The 19,919-nt window shown below is 42.1% G+C and overlaps 1 pseudogene; it reads right to left on the bottom strand.

Annotated features, from left to right (window-relative positions):
• Positions 1-441: 441 nt before the first annotated feature.
• Positions 442-19,357, bottom strand: LOC133986365 (NLR family CARD domain-containing protein 3-like; annotated as a pseudogene).
• Between the last annotated feature and the right edge of the window lie 562 nt (positions 19,358-19,919).

Below are 19,919 nucleotides of genomic sequence, written 5' to 3'. Positions count from 1 at the left end.
CCCAGGACTTTTTAAATCTGCCTGTCCTGGATCTGGGCTTACAAAATCTGCGTCCAGATGGGAGCAGTTTGAATTCCGATGCCAGGGGATGACTGGGGTCGGACGGGATGTGTTTTGCTTTCCTCAGGGATTTAGTTTTGCGCCAAAGGGAGATGTCTGTCAGTTGAGTACCAGCGATTTTACTACACACATTGACAATGCCCTGAAGTCTGTTGCAGTTCTTTAAGTTATTTGACTCGAACCAGCAGATAAAAGCAAATGTAAGAACAGATTCTATAAAACAGGAATAAAACATTCTCATGAACCGAGTGTCAATGTTCAAGTTCCTGAGCTTCCGAAAAAAGTACATGCGCTGGTTGGCTTTTTTGCACAAGGCATCGACCTGATATTCAAAGGACAGCCTGTCGTCAATCACTGTACCGAGGTATTTGTACTGCTGTCCTACAGAGGACACAGAGACACTGAGGAATCGGAAAAGAACCCAAACCCAGCATACAGAGGTTCAGTGAATGTGGTGTGGAAGGTGTGGAGGTGGATCAGTGTGTCAGAGGAGACTCTGTAGAAGGACAGAGTGCCAGCAGGACAGTCCACATACACTGCTACTCTGTTAGAGACAGAGGAGGAGGAGGAGGAGGAGATGGGTGTTACTCTGTTATTGTGCCAGACATAATAACCATCATCATCAGAGCAGTGCAGACTCCAGGACTGATCATTCCTTCCAAACACACAGTCTTCAATTTCTCCTCTCCTGCTGATTCCTCTGTAACTCACTGATATATAAACGCTTCCTCTCCACTCAACCTCCCAGTAACAATGACCAGTCAGATCATTTCTACACAGCAGCTGAGGATAGGAGTAAAATCTGTCTGGATGATCAGGATATGACTGAACCTTCTTCACACATGTCACCTTCCTGTTGTTATCAGACAGTTTGAGTTTTCTGTTCATTGTGTTTGGATCCAGTTCCAGTTCACAGGCATCTGATGGAGAGAACGAGACACAATACAGTTGCAGTTATTGATGATGACATCATCTTCATCATCAGTAGGATGTGAATGAGTGATGTCACAGTTTGATGAATGAAATGAAAAACACACTTACACTTCCTTGGACCTGGTGACAACCATTGGACTCCAGCAGGCTGCAGGCTGAAAGGAGGAGGGGGGTCAGAGCAGCACGTTTTCTTTCAGCATGCTAACATGGACATGACATCACTCTAGAAAAAGTCAGCCATATGTTTCCCCTGCAGCTCTGATCCTGATCACACTGAGGAGCTTTGATGTTTCTAGGCAACACAACCGTCAATCACACATGACAATATCAACAGCAGCTACGTTCAGCCAATCAAAAACAGGCATCTCAACATCAAATCATGTGGACAATGAGTGTCCACCTGTCTGTCCATACCTGAGTGTCCATCTGTCTGTCCATACCTGAGAGTGTCCATCTGTCTGTCTATACCTGAGAGTGTCCACCTGTCTGTCCATACCTGAGAGTGTCCACCTGTCTGTCTCTACCTGAGAGTGTCCATCTGTCCATAGCTGAGAGTGTCCACCTGTCTGTCTATACCTGAGAGTGTCCACCTGTCTGTCCATACCTGAAAGTGTCCACCTGTCTGTCCATAGCTGAGTGTCCACCTGTCTGTCCATACCTGAGAGTGTCCAGTCTCCACTGTGGATCCTCCAGTCCAGCAGACAGAAGCTTCTCTCCTGAGTCTCCTGGATGATTGTATCTCAGGTTCAGCTCTCTCAGATGGGAGGGGTTGGAGCGCAGAGCTGAGGCCAGAGAAGCACAGCCTTCCTCTGTGATTAGACATCCTGACAGACTGAACACACACAAAACAACACACATGTCACATGATCTGAGATCACTGCAGGACTGGAAGCTCCTGTGTTTATTACTGTCATCACCAATGTGTTTCTGTCATCTTTACAGTTAAACTTCATACTTTCAGTCACTACTTCTCAATTCAAAAGGCCAACCACTGTAAAGCTTTTATTGTGAAGTACTTCCAGCTTCCTGTAACCTTAGTCAACATGATGTTAGCGACTGCTAACTCTTCACTGCTAAAAATAGATGTAAATAAAATAATACTCATTAAAAAGCAGCCACAGTGAGCTGATTAGATGAAGAGCTGCAGGTGGCAGACTCTGACTACAGTTTGTATGAACATCAAACCTCCAACACGTCACAGAGGTAAATGACTCCGTCTCAGATGCTCACAGTTGAATACAAGAATTAAATGGTGGTTAACCAGATAACAGCTGAGGTGAAGTGTCATATCACCATGGTGAGTAACAATCACTATCATCCCAGCACAGATACTGCTCTGAGATTAAAAGAAACTACAACTGTTCACTGAATAACTGTCTGTGTGTTTTACTTTGGGCCAGTTACACAGTTCTTCATTCAGTTTGTGAATCTTAAAACTCCTCTCTGGTATTTCAGGTTCCAACAGCAGAGACACAACAAAAATAGTAAATATAAAGATACATTTATTGATCCCACAGTGGGGAAAATTCATTGCTACAGCAGCTCAAAAAATAGTGATACAGAAAAAAAACAAATGTATACAACAATAAAATTAAAAACTAAATAAAACGACCCTAAAATGTAGTCATAACACACACACACACATACAGTATATATATATATCTATATATATATAGATATATATAGATATATATATACACACACACACACATACATACATACATACAACAATACAAAGGACCTTAAAGTGCAACTATAGTGCAGCATTGTACAGTCTGACTACAGATAGAATGAAGGACCTGCGGAAGCGCTCCTTCTTACACTTGGGGTGTATTAATCTGTCGCTGTCAGATGCAGAGGGTGAGAGTTGTTGTCCATGATGGGGGACAGTTTGGCTAAAACCCTCCTCTCTCCCACCACCTCTAAGGGGTCCAGGGGGCAGCCCCAGACTGAGCTGGCTCTTTTAATCATAGTTAATAGAAAGTTATTCACAGGGTCTAAACACACACTGAAGATAATCTTAGTACAGAAAATATCCAGGTGTTTATCTCCTCATATAAATCACAGTTTAAATGATGATCAGTTGAACAGGTTGATGAATCCTGACCTGAGAGTTTCCAGTGTACAGTGTGGACTCTCCAGTCCAGCAGAAAGCTGCTTCACTCCTGAATCCTGCAGGTTGTTGTGACTCAGGTCCAGATCTCTCAGACTAGAGGACTGGGAGCTGAGAACTGGGGACAGAGCTGCACAGCTTCTCTCTGAGAGGTTACAAATACTCAACCTAGAGAAGAATATTATAAGTTAATTCCCAGATCCAATAAATAAAGACAATAGATTGGTGGGTAAACTTTTACAGAGAGTGTAATACTGACCTGAGAGTTTCCAGGGTACAGTGTGGACTCTCCAGTCCATCAGAAAGCTGCTTCACTCCGGAGTCCTGCAGGTTGTTGTTACTCAGGTCCAGATCTCTCAGACTAGAGGACTGGGAGCTGAGAACTGAAGACAGAGCTGCACAGCTTCTCTCTGAGAGGTTACATTACTCAACCTAGAGAAGAATATTATAAGTTAATTCACAGATCCAATAAATAAAGACAATAGATTGGTGGGTAAACTTTTACAGACAGTTGAATACTGACCTGAGAGTCTTCAGTGTACAGTGTGGACTCTCCAGTCCATCAGAAAGCTGCTTCACTCCTGAATCCTGCAGGTTGTTGTTACTCAGGTCCAGATCTCTCAGACTAGAGGACTGGGAGCTGAGAACTGAGGACAGAGCTGCACAGCTTCTCTCTGAGAGGTAACAGTCAGTCAGTCTGAAGAGACAATAATGAACAAGTCTAAACTTTGATGATATATAATCTCTGCCAAGCACCAGCTAAAACCTTTTTTGTTTCTGTTATAAACCAGTTGAAGATGTAATCATGGTGGTACAAGGATCAATCTGAAATTCATGTTTGAATTTGCAATGCACTCCCTAATTTCAGCTCAGCATGGTGCTGGCTAATCCAGGGAAAATCTTAGAGTGGAACCTTTAGTGCAAACTAAAACTGTATTTGTTGCAATAAATGGTTTGATCTATGACGAGAGAGTTCCTAACTGAACTTGTCCTGTATTATGAAGCACAGCAGACCAAAAACACCTACAGGTGCTTCTCAATAAATTAGAATATCGTGGAAAAGTTCATTTATTTCCGTAATTCAATTTAAAAAGTGAAACTCATATACTATATGGATTCATTACACACAAAGTGAAATATTTCAAGCCTTTATTTGTTTAACCTACCTGTCGTCCTCCCGGGTCAAATTGACCCCGTCTGTTTTGACTGTTCCTTCTTTCCTCCCTTCCTTCCTTCCATCTGTCCTTCCTTCCATCCCCTTTTCTTCCTTCCTTCTGTCCTTCATTCCTCCCTCCATCCTTCTTTCCTTCCCTCCTTCTTTCTTTCCCTCTTCCTATCCTTCTTTTCTCCCTCCCTCCATCTCTCTTTCTTTCCTCCCCCCTACCTCCCCCCTTCTTTCTTTCCTCTGTCCTTCTTTCCTTCCCTCCTCTTTTCCTTTCTCACTCCCTCCCTCCTTCCTTCCTTACTCCCTCCCTCATACCTTCCTTCCCTCCTTCTTTCCTCCCTTCCTTCTCTCCTTCTGTTGTTCTTTCCTTTCTCCTTTCCTTCCTTCCTTCTTCCTTCCTCCCTCCCTCCCTCCCTCCCTCCTTTCCTTCCTTCTACCTCCCTCCTTCCTTTCCTTCCTTCTACATCCCTCCCTCCCTCCTTTCCTTCCTTCTTCCTCCCTTCCTTCCTTGACTCGAGGACAACAGGAGGGTTAAATCTGGATGATTATGGCTTACAGCAAATGAAAACCTAAAATTCAGTATCTCAAAAAATTAGAATGTTACATAAGACCAATAAAAAAACAAGGATTTTTTAATACAGAAATGTCACCCTTCTGAAAAGTATGTTCATGTAGCCCAAGCCCAAGTTGCTTCGATAGTGGCCTTCAGCTCGTCTGCATTGTTGGGTCTTGTGTCTCTAATCTTCCTCTTGACAATACCCCATAGATTTTCTATGGGATTCAGGTCAGGCGAGTTTGCTGGCCAATCAAGCATAGTAATTCCATGTTCATTACACATGTATTGGTACTTTTGGCAGTGGGAGCAGGTGCCAAATCCTGTTGGAAAATGAAATCAGCATCCTCATAAAGCTTTTCAGCAGAAGGAACCATGAAGTGCTCTAAAATTTCCTGGTAGACGGCTGCGTTGACTCTGGACTTGATAAAACACAGTGGACCAACACCAGCAGATGACATGGCTCCCCAAATCATCACTGACTGTGGAAACTTCACACTGCACTTTAATCAACTTGGATTATGTGCCTCTCCTCTCTTCCTCCAGACTCTGGGACCTTGATTTCAAAATGAAATGTAAAATTTACTTTCATCTGAAAATAGGACTTTGTACCACTGGGCAACAGACCAGTTCTTTTTATCCTTAGCCCAGGTAAGGCGCTTCTGACGTTGTCTCAGGTTCAGGAGTGGCTTGAAACGAGGAATGCAACAGTTGTAGCCCATGTCCTGGATACGTCTGTATGTGGTGGCTCTTAATGCAGTCCAGCCTCATTCCACTCCTTGTGAAGTTCCCCCAAATGTTTGAATGGCTTTAGCTTGACAATCCTCTCAGGACTGCGGTTCTCCCTGTTGCTTGTGCACTTTTTCCTTCCACTCAACTTTTTCTATGGATATGTTTGGATACAGCACTCTGTGAACATCCAGCTTCTTTAGCAATGACTTTTTGAGGCTTACCCTCCTTGTGGAGGGTGTCAATGACTGTCTTCTGGACAACTGTCAAGTCAGCAGTCTTCTCTATGATTGTGAAGCCCACTGAACCAGACTGAGAGACCATCTAAAGGCTCAGGAAACCTTTGCAGGTGTTTTGAGCTAATAAGCTGATTAGAATATGACACTGTGAGTCTACATTATTGAACTTTTTCACAATATTCTAATTTTCTGAGACACTGAATTTTGGGTTTTCATTAGCTGTAAGCTATAATCATCAAGATTGAAACAAATAAAGGCTTGAAATATTTCACTTTGTGTGTGATGAATCTATATAATATATGAGTTTCATTTTTTAAACTGAATTACTGAAATTAATTAACTTTTCCACAATATTTTAATTTATTGAGATACACCTTTAGATGTGTTTGTATGGGTGTCAGAGTGTGTGTGTATATACAGTGCATCCCTTCACTTTCCCCACATGTTATGTTACAGCTTTATTCCAAAATGGATTAAATTCCTTTTTTTCTCATCAATCTTCACACAATATCCCATAATCACAAAGCCAAAAAGTTTTTTTAGAAATTCTTGCAATTTCATTAAAAAATAGAGAACTATAATATCTCATGTTCATCAGTATTCTCCCTTTACTCCTTTACTTATTGAGGCTCCTGCAGGCTTCACACCTGTATTTTGGGGATTTCTCTCATTCTTCCCAGCAGAGCGTCTCCAGCTCTGTCAGGTTAGATGAGGAGCGTTGGGCTCAGGTCTGGGTTCAGGTCTACCATAAAGGCCTGATTGTTGCTGCAGAGATGGTTGTTATCTGGAAGCTTCTCTCATCTCCACAGAGGAACACTGGAGCTTTGTCAGAGTCACCATCAGGTTCTTGGTCTCCTCCCTGACCCTAACCCCTATCCCCCCGATGGATCAGTTTAGCAGCCAGCTCTAGAAAAGTCCTGCTGGTTCCATTTACCAATGATGGAGACCACTGTTCTCTTCTTCAATGCTGCAGACCTGTGATCTGTGCCTCCATACAATCCTGTCTCTGAGGTCTACAGACTCTTCCTTTGACTTCATGGTTTCTGCTCTGACTGTCAACAGTGAGACCTCAGACAGCTGAGCCTTAACTAATCATGTCCAATCAGCTGATTTACTACAGCTGGACTCTGATCACGTTATAGAAACATCTCAATGATGATCAGTGCAAACAGGAAGCACCTGAGCTCAGTCTAGACTCATAGAAATGGGAGAATACTGATGTACATGAGATATTTCAGTGTTTTATTTTTAATACATTTGCAAGAACTGACACGCCTTCCGGTATGGAGGCAGGGCCTGGGGACCCGGGCGTGAGCTCTCCTATCTCTGGGGCTGAGGTCGCCGAGGTGGTCAAAAAGCTCCTCGGTGGCAGAGCCCGGGGGTGGATGAGATCCGCCCGGAGTTCCTCAAGGCCCTGGATGTTGTTGGGCTGTCATGGTTGACACGACTCTGCGCGTGGACATCGGGGGCAGTGCCTCTGGATTGGCAGACTGGGGTGGTGGTCCCTCTTTTTAAGAAGGGGGACCGGAGGGTGTGTTCCAACTATAGGGGGATCACACTCCTCAGCCTCCCTGGTAAGGTCTAATCGGGGGTACTGGAGAGGAGGGTCTGTCGGATAGTCGAACCTTGGATTCAGGATGAGCAATGTGGTTTTCGTCCGGGTCGTGGAACTGTAGACCAGTTCTACACCCTCTGCAGGATCCTTGAGGGTGCATGGGAGTTGGCCCAACCAGTCTACATGCGTTTTGTGGACTTGGAGAAGGCATTCGACCGTGTCCCTCGGGGAGTCCTGTCGGGGGTTCTCCGGGAATACGGGGTATCGGACCCCCTGATATGGGCTGTCCGTTCCCTGTATGACCGGTGTCAGAGCCTGGTCTGCATTGCCGGCAGTAAGTCGGACTCGTTTCCAGTGGGGGTTGGACTCCGCCAGGGCTGCCCTTTGTCACCGATTCTGTTCATAATTTTTATGGACAGGATTTCTAGGCGCAGCTAGGGCGTTGAGGGGGTCCGGTTCGGTGCCCTCAGGATTGGGTCACTGCTTTTTGCAGATGATGTGGTCCTGTTGGCTTCATCGGACCGTGACCTCCAACTCTCACTGGATCGGTTTACCTGCTTAGGCTGCTGCCCCCGCAACCGGACCCCGGATAAGCGGAAAGAAGATGGATGGATGGACATTTGCAAGAATTGTAAAAAAACAAACATTATTGCTTTGCCATTATGGTGTATTGTGTGTAGATGGATGAGAAAAAAAAGGAATTTAATCCATTTTGGAATAAAGCTGTAACATAACAACATGTTGGGGAAGTGAAGGTGAGAATACTTTCCAGATGCACTGTATATTGTCTTGCAGGTCTTCATTTATAGGGTTATGTCTAAATCTCTCTCTCACATACACTCACTCATTTGAAGTGTTATATATTATAGTTTATTGAGTTTGACGACCTGTGAATGCACATGCATGTCTGTGTGTGTGTGTGTGTGTGTGTGTGTGTGTGTGTGTGTGTGTGTGTGTGTGTGTGTGTGTGTGTGTGTGTGAGTGAGTGAGAGATTTAGACATGATGCTATAAATACAAACCTGCAAGAGACACACACTCTGACACCTATACCAACACATCCAGGTCATGTTGGTCTGCTGTGTTTCATAATACAGCACAAGCAGGGGTCCGTTCCATAAAGCAAGCTCAGAAAAGCGACGCTTATTGTTGAACACCTGACTTGAACGAGCCTAACAAATGAGACCAGGCTAAAGAAGTTCCATAAAGGCCGATCCACGTTCACGCTATCAAGCTAATTCAAGACAGGCTCAAGTATTCAGACTAATTGCGTGTGCATGCCATTCACATGCAGCCCATGACGTTGAACACAGTTCAAATGGATTCACAATGACAAAATCCTCCACAAAACAGCCACAGAGCAGTAGTAGTCTGCAGCACACACTTCTGCTGGAGACATATGAAGAATTTAAACATATGATCACAAAAAACTATAAATAAAATCCAAGAGAAAGGCAGGAAACAGCTGATGGACTGAATGGGTCTGATCTGTCTCTTGTTGCATCGCCCAGCAGACTATAGCAGCTCTGCCATTTACAAGCTCCTCAATCAGGGGACACGCCTTGACTAATAGAAACAGTGCATGGCTCGAGGTTGTTATAGACTGGACCTTAATCAATTAACAGAAAAAGGGAAACGCCTAGACATGGATCCACTAAACACATCTTAGTTGACTTTTTAACATTATTTGAAATGTACTAATCAATAACCAATACCTTTAAAACAGCGCTTCCTACCAGGGAAACAGCAGTTAAAGACATATGGATTTAAATATTACATCTCTTGTCCACATATTTTTGCATACATACACACGTTAAGTTGACTATGTACTCTACTATATATAGTGCTGTGAAAAAGTATTTGCCCCCTACCAAATTTCTTCTGTTTTTGCTTTTTTGTCACACTTACATGTTTCAGATCATCAAAGTAAAATGCAGCTTTTAAATGATCATTCCACTTATTTAAAGTAAATAATTATTCAAAACCTATATCACCAATGTGAAAAAGTAATTGCCCCCTTAACTTAATAACTGCTTGTTCCTCCCTTTGCTGCAACAACTGCAATCAAGCGTTTGCGATAACTAGCAATGAGTCTTTCACATCGCTGTGGAGGAACTTTGGCCCATTCTTCTTTGCAGAACTGCTTTAATTCAGCCACATTAGAGGGTTTTCGAGCATGAACAGCCCGTTTAAGGTCATGCCACAACATCTTGATTGGATTCAGGGCCGGACTTTGACTAGACCACTCCAAAACCTTAATTTTGTTTTTATTTAGCCATTCAGAGGTGGACCTGCTGGTGTGCTTCGGATCATTATCCTGCTGCATAACCCAAGTGCGCTTGAGCTTCAAGTCACGAACTGATGGCCGGACATTCTCCTTCAAAATGTTTTGATAGAGAGCAGAATTCATGGTTCCGTCAATCACAGCAAGTCGTCCAGGCCCTGAAGCAGCAAAGCAACCCCAGACCATCACACTACCACCACCATGTTTGACTGTTGGTATGATGTTCTTTGTATCAAATGCTGTGTTAGTTTTGCGCCAGATGTAACGGGACACACACCTTCCAAAAAGTTCCACTTTTGTCTCATCAGTCCACAGAATATTTTCCCAGAAGTCTCGGGGATCATCCAGGTGTTTTTTGGAAAATGTTAGACGAGCCTTTGTATTCTTTTTGGTCAGCAGTGGTTTTCGCCTTGGAACTCTACCATGGATGCCATTTTTGCCCAGTCTCTTTCTTATGGTAGAATCATAAACACTGACCGTAACTGAGGCAAGTGAGGCCTGCAGCTCTTTAGATGTTGTTCTGGGTTCTTTTGTGACCTCCTAGATGAGTCGTCGATGCGCTCTTGGAGTAATTTTGGTAGGCCGGCCACTCCTGGGAAGGTTCGCCACTGTTCCATGTTTTCTCCACTTGTGGATAATGGCTCTCACAGTGGTTCGCTGGAGTCCCAAAGCCTTAGAAATGGCTTTGTAACCCTTTCCAGACTGATAAATGTCAATTACTTTGTTTCTCATCTGTTCTTGGATTTCTTTAGATCGCGGCATGATGTGTGGCTTTTTGAGATCTTTTAGCCTACTTCATGTTGTCAGACAGGTTCTATTTAAGTGATTTCTTGATTGTACAGGTCTGGAAGTAATCAGGCCTGGGTGTGGCTGGTGAAATTGAACTCAGCTTTCCAAAAAATTTGGTTAATCACAGTTAATTCATGATTTGACAAGGGGGGGCAATTACTTTTTCACATAGGGCTAGGTTGATTTGGATAGTTTTTTCCCTTAATAAATGAAATCATCATTTAAAAACTGCATTTTGTTTTTACTTGGGTTGTCTTTGTCTGATATTAGAATTTGTTTGATGATCTGGAACATTTAAGTGTGCCAAATGTGCAAAACAATAGGTAATCCGTAAGGGGGCAAATACTTTTTCACAGCACTGTATATATGTATATGTATATGTGTATATATCCATATATATATATATATATATATATATATATATATATATATATATGCATATGATTATTATTAACTCGACTTCATTTGAACTGATTTTCTTTTTAAATTATGGTGATTAATGAAGCCATATAATATATTAAATCATCTCTTTTCTTTCAGGCTAAGCCTGACAGTTAGCCTGGTCCGGACCAAGTTAGTTTACAGCATAAGTTGCGGTGGTAACTGAGCTTGAACTATGCTGAGCTTTCTTTATGGAACCGAATCTGCTGGGAAATGAGCCAGACTAACGAAATAAACCTGGCTTATTTGGTAATCCTGCTTTATGGAACAGGGCCCAGGACTGGCGAACACTGCATTGTATTCCGCCATAGAGATAAATACAGCTACATGATGTTTATATCTGCTGAAAAACCCTGGCTCTAAAATGACAGCCAAGAACACAGGAATGCATGAAAGAGTCATATTTTGGCAGGGGGATCAAAAATGTAGTTTTAATGGGTTTTAACTGGGACATTTTTTTCTTAAGGATCCCAGACAGTGTCTTTTTTTAGCTGACACTGCACACAAAGTAATAATGCATCAAAATCAATGTTGTCACTAATCATTGACATATCCCATACTGTGATAATCCCCCCTAAAATAATTGCCATTGCATTTAGTATATGGAAAATAATTATTTAATTATTTTTTTGTGTTTTCATTTTCAACTGTTGTTATATGTAAACAAAATGGCTTTTAAAGGGTTAAAATCCAGAAAATGAAAAATGAATATGTATCCCTTAAGTGAGGCACAAAGGTTAAACTGTATGGTGTTTATAGTTTAGAAAGTATCTTGAATCAGTTGAAACAAACATGATCTGACCTGAGAGTTTCCAGTGTACAGTGTGGACTCTCCAGTCCAGCAGAAAGCTGCTTCACTCCTGAAACCTGCAGGTTGTTGTTACTCAGGTCCAGATCTCTCAGACTAGAGGACTGGGAGCTGAGAACTGAGGACAGAGCTGCACAGCTTCTCTCTGAGAGGTTACAGTCAGTCAGTCTGGAGAATACATTTAGAAAAGATATTTAATCAAACATTTATTTTTCTCTCCTCTTGAAAAAAAAAGTAATATCTTCTCAATCAATAACTATCTGAGTACTTACAGAGCTTTGTTGGAGGCTTTGACCACTGGCAGCAGCCTCAGAAGAGCCTCCTCTGAAGCAGGTATTTCTTCAGGTCAAACACATCCAGAACTTCTTCTGATGACAGTAAGATGAAGCCCAGAGCTGACCACTGAGCAGGAGACAGTTCATCTGTGTAGAGACTTCCTGATCTCAGGTACCATTGGATCTCCTCCACTAGAGAACGATCATTTAGTTCATTCAGACAGTGGAACAGATTGATGCTTCCCTCTGCAGACAGACTCTCACTGATCTTCTTCTTGATGTACTGGACTGTTTTCTGATTGGTCCACCAGCTACTTTCTGTCTGTGTCATCAGACCTCGTAGGAGAGTCTGATTGGTCTGCAGTGAAAGACCCAGGAGGAAGCGGAGGAACAAGTTCAGGTGTCCATTTGGACTCTTTAAGGCCTCGTCCACAGCTCTCTGGTAGAGATGGCTTGATTCAGGTTTGTCTTTAAAGACTTTAGACCACCAGGATGTTGTTTGTTCTACTTCCAGCAGATTGACTCCAGACTTGATGAATGTCAGATGGACATGAAGAGCAGCCAGAAACTCCTGAACGCTCAGGTGGATGAAGCAGAACACCTTGTCCTGGTACAGCCCTCTCTCCTCTTTAAAGACCTGTGTGAACACTCCTGAGTACACTGAGGCTGCTCTGATATCGATGCCACACTCTGTCAGGTCTGATTCATAAAAGATCAGGTTGCCTTTCTGCAGCTGCTCAAAAGCCAGTTTTCCCAGAGACTCAATCATCTTCCTGCTCTCTGGACTCCAGTGTGGATCTGTCTCAGCTCCTCCATCATACTTGACCTTCTTCAGTTTGGACTGAAGCACCAGGAAGTGGATGTACATCTCAGTCAGGGTCTTGGGCAGCTCTCCTCCCTCTCTGCTTTTCAACACATCCTCCAGAACTGTAGCAGTGATCCAGCAGAAGACTGGGATGTGGCACATGATGTGGAGGCTTCGTGATGTCTTGATGTGGGAGATGATGGTGCTGGCCTGGTCCTCATCTCTGAATCTCTTCCTGAAGTACTCCTCCTTCTGTGGGTCAGTGAACCCTCTGACCTCTGTCACCATGCCGACACACTCAGGAGGGATCTGATTGGCTGCTGCAGGTTGTGTGGTTATCCAGAGGCGAGCAGAGGGAAGCAGTTTCCCCCTGATGAGGTTTGTCAGCAGCACATCCACTGAGGTGGACTCTTTAACATCAGTCAGGATCTCAGTGTTGTGGAAGTCCAGAGGAAGTCGACACTCATCCAGACCGTCAAAGATGAACACAACCTGGAACTCTTCAAACCTGCAGATTCCTGCTTCTTTGGTTTCAGTAAAGAAGTGATGAACAAGTTCCACCAAGCTGTACTTTTTCTCTTTCAGCACATTCAGCTGTCTGAAAGTGAATGGAAATGTGAAGTGTATGTCCTGGTTGGCTTTGTCTTCAGCCCAGTCCAGAGTGAACTTCTGTGTTAAGACTGTTTTCCCAATGCCAGCCACTCCCTTTGTCATCACTGTTCTGATTGGTTCATCTCTTCCAGGTGAGGCTTTAAATATGTCTTCATGTCTGATTGATGTTTCTGGTCTGTCTGGTTTCCTGGATGCTGTTTCAATCTGTCTGATCTCATGTTCATCATTGACCTCTGCATTCCCTCCCTCTGTGATGTAGAGCGGTGTGTAGATCTGATTCAGAAGGGTTGGGTTTCCTGCTTTAGCGATCCCCTCAAACAGACACTGGAACTTCTTCTCCAGGTTAGACTTGAGTTTACGTCGACACTTTGCAGCATGAGTTCCTGAATGAAAAAACACAAAAAAAGAATATAAACATATTCTCTATTAAGACATCAGTAAATGTCTCATTTATCCATCATGTTAAATCTTGATGGAAATCCTCTTACTGCTCTGCAGACAGTCAGCCAGCTCCTCCTGCTTCATTCTCCTCAGGAAGTGCAGTGTGATCTTCAGAAATGCATTTCTGCTGCTCCTCCTCTGCTCTTCCTCCTCACCGTCCAACACCTCCTCATCCTCCCTCTGACTCTCTAAGCATTCTGGGTAATCTGGACTCAGAACCTTCTGCATCTTCTTCAGCTCGTTCTTCACAAAAGTGACGATGTTCTCCTCCAGCAGCTGGAACAGAATAATATATGAATGACAATCAAACTAACATCATGAAGCAAACATCAGATCCATGTTGGACACACTGACAATCCACTGGTCTACAAAGTGCAGCATGGAGATGATTGTGAACACAATAGATGTAAAAGTAGTTGTTGTACATGTACAGACCATAAATATGGAGTCCAGGTGTGTTTGATGCTGCTGGACAGACTGACCACTGGGAACCTCTGAGCTGTCCTGGTCCACTCTGTGGAGGAATCATGAAGAATGAGCTCACATTATGTCTGTCCACACAGAGACAAACACGAGCTAAAGGTCCATCAAGTGATATTTGGATGTGAACAGAGAATCAGATGAGTCCCTGTAGTGGTAAAGCTTTACTAGTCCTGCTGATCCCACTGAGAATCAACAGCTCAGTCTGTTTGTAGCTTTCAGCTCAGTGTTTGGCTTCATCAGTCAGTTTGGTTTAGTCCCAACAGCTCTGAACAAACCTCCATACAGCTCTCCCTCCCTCACTGTACACTGCTGAAGTGCCCTGGAGCAAGGCAGCTACAACCTGCAGCTGCTGCAGTGGAGCTGCTCAGTGTCTGCTTGTATCAGACTGGTTGAACTGGGCAGCTCCCAGTATGAACATGACATTGAGGTGTGTGTAAGTGAGAAAGTAGGCAGGTGTCATGTCTGAGGTGTTTGAGCAGGTTGAGTATTTAGTCAGACACAGTTTGTTGTATGAGCTTCAGTCTGGCTTTACAGCAGCAAACTCTACTGGCTCCTGTCTTATTCATGAGTTTGATTTTATGAGTCAAACCTTGATGGAGAAAATGATGCTGACTTACAGAAAGCCGTTGACACAGTGAATCATTCAGTGCTGTTGTCATAGTTACAGTGCAGGTGTTTGGACACACTGCTGTAAAATGATTTATTTCTTACATTACAGGAAGAAGTGAAGTGTGTGATGTTGAAGTGGTTTTATCAGAACTTCAGGATATTACATGTGGGATGCTGCACGCTTCTATTTTATCCTCTTTTATTTCTTATGTATATAAATGATATGATGATGATGCTGCTGTGATGATTCTGCATTACTGCTATCTGGGAATGATGTCAGTGAAATTCACAACTCTTAGTAAAGAATCAGAAAGTGTCAGAGAGTGGCTCATAGATAACAAGCTTTCAATACATTTGGGTTAAAGCCAGTCAATCCTGTTTGGAACAAAGACGTCAAGAACAAATACATTGAAAATCTTTTGTAATGAAACTGAAATTTGATGATATTTTGTCTCATATTTAGGAATAATATTGGACCAGTCACTGTCCTGTGAATCTGTTGTTGTTAAAAAGTTTGCCATCAAACTTCACTTCCTGTTTCACAGGCGAAGGCTGTTTTTGACTTTTCTGTTTAGAAACTTCTCATGTCCTCATTGGTACAGTGTCAGTTTGATTCTGATGTTCTGATTGGTTCAGTGGTTTAACATCTAAATTTAGGATCAAACTGCAGCTGATATAAAATAATATGATTCAGTATTAATGAAATGTTTCCTCTTTAACTCATGTTGGTTGTGATGAATTCAGAAGTGTAGGACTGCTGCCAGTACAGCTCAGAGTAGAACAACAGAAGCTGCATCATATGTTCAACATTATCAACGGCTTTGATCCTCAATACTTGACAGATAATGAAACATCCTCAGCATGGCTGTAACACCAGGGCCAGTGTGTGTTCATATAAAGTCTCTCCAGTGAATAATGGAGTTCCTTTTTAAAGCTGGTGCCGTGTTGTGGAACAGCTTCCTGTTACACATCCAGCTGTTAAACATGAGAGGAGCTTATAGAAGTCAGGTCAGGACTTATTTATGGAACAGGCTCACAGCTTCATAATGACATCTGTCTTGTGTTTTGTCTTTTAACATCTTGGGACGATGTTGGAAATAAGTGTTTTTATCACTTTAACATGTTTTTTATGTCTGTAATGTATAAATAAATAAATCATGTCACTTTTCATATGAACTGAGTGAAACAGCATGAATGTGTTCCAGGAGAGACTGTGTGAACATGTGATGTGTTATCTCCATATTTAAATGATCATCACGTCTCCTCTCTATGACGGCCGGCTTTTCACTGACGAGGTCGGACAACACGTCATATAAACCAGTTCATTTCTAGCATTACCCAACGTTTACTGTTAGTTACAGCTTACATCTGATCAGCTGATGGACGTCCTCCTTTAAAATCAATCAAACGTTCATTTGACCGGTTGCTGCTACAGACGGTGCATTACAGATAAAATAAATAAAATATAACACTATATAACAGAAGAGGTGCAGGTAATAAATAATAAATAAAATAAGATGAGTAAGGCAGTAAATGTATTGTACATGAGTTAAAGTGTCCTGATGAGCCACAGAAAGAAGCTGTTTTTAGTCAGTTCATTGTGCTTTTTCTGCTTCTGTACCTCCTTCCAGAGAGCAGCAGGCTGACGGCTTTGCATCATTTATGTCCTTTAACAGGTTGGAAAACAGTCCACTGAAGTATTAATAACCTTTTACACTTTCTCTTCTAATGACACATTGTTGGAAATTGTTCTTTAAATATTTTGTAACATTACTGACATTATGAAGTCATCTGATAGTGACTTACCCTTTCTTTGAAGAATGCTGTCTTTTAAAATATATTGGTTCCTCCATGGAAAAGTCGCTCTTCATGGACACACAGCTGGGTTCTGGTTCAGGTTCCAGTGAATCTGGTCTCTGATGGATCCTGTTAGACAGAGAAGACGAACCACCATGGAGGGAAATTCACTGTTAAGTCTTCAGACACGGTTAGGGTTGCAAAGAGATGGAAAATGTACAATACATTTACAGAAACTTTCCAAGGGAAGTTAAGCTGGGGAATTTTGGAAACATTCCAGGTTGGAAACTTTCCATGGAAATGAACAGGAAATTTGGGGTAATTTATAAAAACTATATCAAATGTATACAAACATAAATATAAACTTTTTTTCGCCATAAGCAGACATGCAAACTAATCATTTCAAAAAACATTAGAACTTCAATCAATTCTTTCATTGTATTCCCTATGACCCCCCCCCTCCAAAAAAAAAAAGTCCCATTCAAAATATAAAATGAAAGGAGCCTGCTTTCAACAGGTGGAAGATAACCAGTGATAATTTCATTGATAAATCATTTTCATCATAGTTGTCATCAACAACCTTTTCTTCCTGCCGAAAACAACGGATAAAAACAAGACTCACCCTTTCTTTGAAGAATGTCTTTTAAAACATAAAGGGTCCTCCTTCGACCGGTCACTCTTCATGGACACACAGCTGCATTCAGGTCCAGGTTCTGGTTCAGGTCCAGGTTCTGGTCCAGGTCCAGCAGAGTCTGGTCTGTGCTGCTTCTTTGTTCTTCAACACAACACACACAGATGTTTGAGTGTGAATAATGATGGTGGAGTGATGTGAGTGGAGAACAGTGATGGACAGTTAGAGATCCTCATCTCACCTCTGAGCTTTGGTCTGGCTGTCATGTTCCCCACACAGAGAGCTTTTAGAGGGAGGGACTCCCTCCTCTCTGTCCTCACACTGATCCATAGCAGAGAAACACCTTCACACAAACACAACAACACATTATCTTCATTCCTCTCAGTCACATGACAAACACACACAGTTGTATCTAATATCATCCAACCTTCATACAACCAACAGTGTGATCTAATAATTCATGTAAAAATACTGATTCAAAGTATTTGGCCTCGTGCTAATTAATACTTTGAGTTTTCCAGATGACGGTCAGAGTACGAGAGACCTGAGAAGGATTCAGACGCTTTGAAGACAAAGAAGCTTTGCTGATGAACAGCTGTTTACCTATGTTACCTCCTCAGAACTACAGATTTCTACTGGAACTAAACTAACAACATGAACAAAGAGTCATTAAAGTTATAATAAATACCTTCACTATACAAACTGAATAAAGTTATAATGAATACCTTCACTATACAAACTGAATAAAGTTATAATGAATACCTTCACTATACAAACTGAATAAAGTTATAATAAATACCTTCACTATACAAACTGAATAAAGTTATAATAAATACCTTCAGAAGAAGCTGCAACACAACGAGCAGACAAAGAGGATCCAGGGATACACCCAAGGCCTTTTCCCACCGGGACCGTCAGCAGCGCGGAATGGCTGCGTCCGGTTACCGGAGCTGATCGCTGCCACTGATCAATAAGAGTGACGTCACCGGGAGCTCCGCGGCTCGTCTCACCTCAGCAGCGTCTCTCTGCGCCGCAGTGCTGTCAATCAGCAGCAGCTCTTCTTCTGACGGAGCTGTTTCTAAATCACATCAAGCTCAACAGAGCGGATCGCACCAGAAAGGAAGTCACAGAATCAACATAATAAAATAATTCCTGTCAAACTGCAGTGATTTATCTGATCAGCTGCAGCAAATCAATCAATCAATAAAGTGTGTGTCGGCCGGTGAAGACGTCAGAGGAGGCTGCTCTCCTGTTTCCTCACTCAGAGCTCTTCAGAGATCCGTCGATGATCCTCAGAGCTGAAATAAGAGACTTGGGACGGACGTGAATAAACTCTTGTAACACATAAATGCTCAAAACCTGAAACTTCAACAGGAAACAGACAGAGGAGGCTGGATGGAGATGTGGCGCCATCTGGTGGCACAAACACAAACTGCAGGAGGTCTGTTTAACGGATCAAAAGTTATTTTTTTAATCATAAAAATATCAAGTTATAGATAATTTAGTGATGTTTTTAAATATTACATCATTCTGCTGAGTAGTTTGTTTTATTTCCTTAATTTAAAACATTTAACTTATTTATAATTTATGAAAATGACCCACACAAAGATGAACAAATAAAACAGCAGATTATGAAATCAAAATATATTTTATTATCATCCTTCATAGAATAATGTTCAACATATAGATAGTGAATATACACCATCATCAAACCAGTGAGCCCACTGTTAGATTCATACTGGGACCAGTTAGACTGTGTTATGGGAGGACTGGTCAGAGAGAAACACTCAACTGTTTGATTCTTCACTACATTTGATTTCTCACAGCTTCAATAGATTTTAAATGCAGGACTTTTACTATAAAGGATTATTTCCTGGTAGTTTTACTACTTTTACTAAAGTAAAGGAAGCGTTTTATTTCTTCCACCTCTGAACAGATAAACAGAAACATGAGCGTCTGCTGCCACCTGCTGTTCACTCACAGCATCACATCCTGTCAGAGGAGGAGCTGTTTGCTTCACTCACACTTTCCAAACATGAACACAGGAACATTTAGGCTTTAAAAAGAAATGAATGTTAGAAATAATCCGATCCAGTGGAGTCACTGAGCCTCAGCAGCTCTCTGTGGATCAACTGTTTGCTTCAATAAATAAACACAGAGACAGTGTTGCTGTGAAGAGTATCACTTATTAAACACATTTATATTCACAACACAATGACAACAAAGTGTTTTAATTCACCATCACAAATCAAACTGTCTCTTTACACTGTGTCACCATTAAAACCATTAAAACCAGTTTGTTCTTCCACTCTCACATCAGCAGTTTGACTGCATGACATCATCTATCTTATGATGAACATTTACAGTTTACACAGTAGATCAGATATGTTGTAAAGTATTACACCACTCGATGTACAACAGTTTGGTGGAATAAGTTCAGGACTGGAAACATGCAGCAGCTTCTGTTACTGAGAGTTCCACTCTGCCCCCTGCTGGTGGGTACAACTACACACATTTAACCCAAATAACTGAATATTACTGACAACACTGAACAACATGTGAATAAATGATATTAACATGAACTTTAAAATAACATATA

This window comes from Scomber scombrus, chromosome 9 (genome assembly GCF_963691925.1).
Source record: "Scomber scombrus chromosome 9, fScoSco1.1, whole genome shotgun sequence".
Lineage (NCBI taxonomy): Eukaryota > Metazoa > Chordata > Actinopteri > Scombriformes > Scombridae > Scomber > Scomber scombrus.
Note: the sequence above shows the minus strand (reverse complement) of the source record. Positions and strands in the feature narration are given on the sequence as shown.